Consider the following 4736-nt stretch of genomic DNA (forward strand, 5'->3'; position numbering starts at 1 on the left):
GATGTTTGACAATGATGTTTAAGAACAATAGTTGGTGAGTGCCAAAAAATCAAATCATATTTCCAAGAAATTAATTTAAGATAGCCTAAAAAAATGTTAGGATGCACAATTCTGTTTTCTAGTCTTACTTTAACCCTTAGATTTTAACATAATAACTTTTTTGTTATAAAACTAGAAAAGTAAGTTTTAGAATTAAGTATTATCCTTACTTAATTTAGTGATAATTTGTCGAAACTTAGATAACTTTTTTAGTTTCTGCCAAGAAACTATAGACAACGCACTATTCTTAACTTGTGATTAAAAATTCATTTTTGAACAAACAACATTACATAATTTTCATTCGCTCCTGCTCCATAGCTCCGCTCTTCTCCTAGCGATTCTGCTCTTGTTGCTGTCCTACAACAACAGTCTGACAGTAACTCTGCGGGGTCCTCCCAGCATGATTTTTCTTTGAATGTTCCTAACAACAGTGTCGCTTGGACGGTTGTTTGTTGCAGGCCGAAGGGAAAATCTACCCCCCTTTCCCAACCCCCCCTTTGTCAAGACTTGGGTGTTTCTCCCCACTCTTGAGTTGGGGTGGGTTGTTGTAGGTTTGACATGTTTGTTTGGCCTGTCTAACTCTATTTGTTTGGGGTTTATACCCCTGCTTGGTCTTCTTGTCCCCTTTGGGTTGTTGTTTAATTTTTTGATAGCCTTTTGGCTATATAAAGGGTCCGCACATAATTTTCTTACATTGTAATTTTTTTTACTATTAAGTAAAGTACACATGCAATTTTTTAAGAAAACATTATAAAATATTTTATTTTATTACAATCTAATCAGCTAAATACTTCAATCATATTAATAATAATATTTTAAAACCATTATACTCTAGATAATTTGATTATAAACTAATTAATTTTTTAATTATTCATTAAATTATTATTATTATTTTTTGAATGCGTAATTGTTGCTGATTTCTATTAAGATATAGGGAATTAAACTTGGCTAGAACCAGGTGAGGCTACAACAAGGGAGTCCCCTCCCTAGACCAACAAGGCACCATAGTGCAAGACCTTTTAACAAGTCAAAACATTATAGTCTGGTTTTTGCTCCTCCCTTATCATGAGAATGAAAGAGCATATTGAAGGAAACTTCTTCAACTCTCTTGTCTCTCTTCCTCTTCACCTTTATCCATCCTTTGTCCATCCTTCCTCCTGTTCCCTAGCTTCCTGTATCTCTAACCTGGATTCATCAATACAGATCCGTCTAACCTCAGAGCTTCTTGCACCTTCTTAATTTCCATTATACTCCAAGGCCATCACCACAAATTGTCCTTGTACAGGTTGTTTCCTTCACTCCTTGAATTCTTCCCTTATCTAATATGTCCTCTCGAATCCCAATATCAACACTAGCATTTGCTAAGTCTTTCGAATCTCCTCTAGGGCTTAATGGAAGAGGATTCCTCACGTTGAGCTACGACACAAGCAATATCCTTCTCCTTTGAGGATAGAGGGGAGTCACATTGGCTGGCCTTTTCCACCATATAGTGGGTAGCAAAAACATCTTTCCACCACGTACCTTCCTTTTGTGATTTTTCTTAGTTCATAGTTTTTCAGCAATGTGGCCCATCTGGAAGCAACAACACATCTAAAGGGGATGCCTTCATAATCCATTGATTGCAACCAGTTTCCCTCTCTGAACTTCATAAATAAATCAATGAACAATTTTTTGGTTACATCCATCTCGACTAGAATACGGGAAAAAGTTGTATGCTGAAACCCTAGGGACCCCTCGTCCACAACCAAAATTTTTCTAAAAGAGTCCACAATAGCTTCAAAACAAGATTTGAACCAAAATTGTAAAGGGAGGTATGGAAGTCTTACCCACATTGGAATTTTGTCAAAGGATTCCATGGTGGGATTGAAGGACGAATACCATGGTTTCAACAAGAGCATGTATTTATCCTCCCAACTCCATTGGTACTCATAGAGGACCTTCTTTTGATCCAGTTCATTATCCAAGACAACCACAAAATTCCCTCTCACCTCTGGTAAATCTTGACATCTCCCTCAAGAATGGGGTTTCAAAATGTTGTAATCCACTTATGTAGTTCACACATACTCGACCAAAAAAAAATGAGTCTCCTTATCAGTCCCAACTCTAAAAAGTATTCCTCATTTTCTTTGACCTAGCTATCTTGACCATGAAGATAGTTGATATTGTTCATGCATGCAACTTCATGCATTGCTAATATTTTTAACTTCCATTGCCAAATACGTCACACACAACCATCCACTGAACATGCATTTTTTTTTGGATTCGTAGTTTGATTTAATTAGGAATTGAATTAGTTATTTTTTGGAACTGCCAGTTCTAATTCTGGCTAAACAATGCATGCCCATAAATAGTTTATTTCTTGACCACCTGCATTGTATAGTTTTGAAACTATAATTAGTTTTTTTTACCTAGTCAATAATGCATGCGACGTATGCTCTCTATTTTTAGTGTATGCCTTATTTTTAGAGACCTTGTTTTTACAAGTAGACAATAATCTATAAATATGTAATTTTTGTACTTTTTTATTAAGCAGTAATAGGTGTGTTGTTTAAAAAAAACAGGCCACTCTATTTTTATTTTTATTTATGTTTGTTATATTTCTGCAATTTGATTATTGCTGTTATAGTGCGTTCTTTTCTATTTTGTTTGATTAATCAGTTGGCTCAGAGGAGATATAGTAGTTTCAAAGTCTACAAGTGGTATCATAGCAGGTAAAATTGTTTTGGGTTAAAATTTTACTATTGGAATTTTGCCAAAGTTAATCATGTCTAATTCTAACTAGATGCCCGTTCCAGAATTTGATGGGAATGATTATGATTATTGGTGCACTAAGATGCTAACCTTTTGATTGGAAAATATTTGTGGGAGATTGTTGAATCAGGTTATGAGGAGCCAACTGATTGGAATGCCCTTACAGCCAATGAAAGAACAACAAGAAAGGAAGCAAGGAAGAAGAATGCTCAAGCTTTGTTTCACATTGAGATAGCTCTTGATAAGAGCTTATTTCAAAGAATATCAGGAGCAACAACTGCCAAAGATGCCTGTAACACTCTACAAGAATCTTACTAGGGTAGTGATCAAGTTAAGGTGGTCAAGCGTCAGACAAGAGTTTGAGAATTTGAAGATGCAAGAAGCTGAAAATATAAGTGATTATTGTGTCAAAGTCAAAGATGTGGTCAATAAAATGGCTACACTTGGGGAAACTGTAAGCAATGAAGTTTTGATAAAAATGGTATTGAGATCTTTGACACCCAGATCGAATCATGTTGCCATAACCATAGAAGAAAGCAAGGATTTGACAAAACTACAGTTTGATCAATTGGTTGAATCCCTATTGTCTCATGAAGAAAGATTGAAAGATTTTTTTGAAGGTGTAGGGAAAGCATTTTCTTCTAAATTGCAAATAACAAAAAAAGAAGATGCAAGCAGTAGTATTTCCAAAAGAAATCAGTGCCAAGGTAAAGGAAAAAAGCAAAATTCTTCAAGAGGTAGAGGCAGAGGTGTCTCAAGAGGCAGAGGTGTCTCAAGAGGAAGAGGTGGTTCCAAAGGAAGAGGCAGAGGTAGATTTGATAAGAGAAATATTCAATGTTACCATTGTAACAGATATGACTACTTTGAAAGATAATGCAGATTGAAAGAAGGTAAAAGCGCTAACTATGCTCAAGAAAGTAGTGAGAATCCTCCAGATCACTTATTTTTATCTTATGCCAAAGGTGAAAATACTAGTAAAGATGTTTGGTACCTAGATTATGGATGCTCTAACCATATGACAGGGAGTGAGAAGTTGTTTTCAACAAAGGACGAAAGTTTTAAATCCAAGATCCAACTTGGTGACGAGAAATCATTGGAGGTTGCTGCCAATGGAGCTACAAAGGTCCAAACAAAATAAGGTATAAAGAGTATTGATGATATTTATTAGACTCCATAGTTAAAACACAATTTGTTAAGTGTTGGGCAGCTATGTGAGAAAAATTATAAAGTAGTCTTTGAGAATAAGACATGTACTATCTATGATAAGAATAAGGGCAATGGGGTGATCACTATTGTGCCTATGACAAGAAATAGGATGTTCCCCTTGAGGTTTGGTGAACATAACAATAGTTTGGAAAATATGGCTTATGAGGATTCAAGTTGGTTATGGCATCTCAGGTATGGACATTTAAATTTTCACAATTTGAAGTTTCTAACCTCGCATGCATTAGTTTCTAGTTTGCCCAAGGTAGAGGAGCATAAGGAGGTTTGTGAAGGATGTGCTAAAGGCAAGCATGCAAGGGAAAAATTTCCAAAGGGTAATGCATGGAGGGCCCATCACCCACTTCATCTTGTTCATTCAGACATATGTGGTCCCATGCAGACTAAGAGTTTGGGTAAGTTATCATATTTCATTACTTTTATTTATTATTACTCGCGAAATTTTTGAGTATATTTTTTGAAGGCCAAGGATGAAACCCTAGATACATTAAAGAAGTTCAAAGTCCTTGTAGAAAATGAGAAAGGGTGCAAGATCAAATGTTTGATGTCTAATCGTGGAAGAGAATTTTGCTAAAAGGCTTTCCAGAGTTATTGTGATATGAATGACATCAGGAGGCAACTTACTACCGCATACACACTTCAATAGAATGGTGTAGCTAAAAAGAAGAATCATACTATGGCTGAAATGGAAAGGTGCATGTTACAAACCAAGGGATTGAGAAATT

Source organism: Cryptomeria japonica, chromosome 9 (genome assembly GCF_030272615.1).
Source record: "Cryptomeria japonica chromosome 9, Sugi_1.0, whole genome shotgun sequence".
Classification (NCBI taxonomy): Eukaryota; Viridiplantae; Streptophyta; class Pinopsida; order Cupressales; family Cupressaceae; genus Cryptomeria; species Cryptomeria japonica.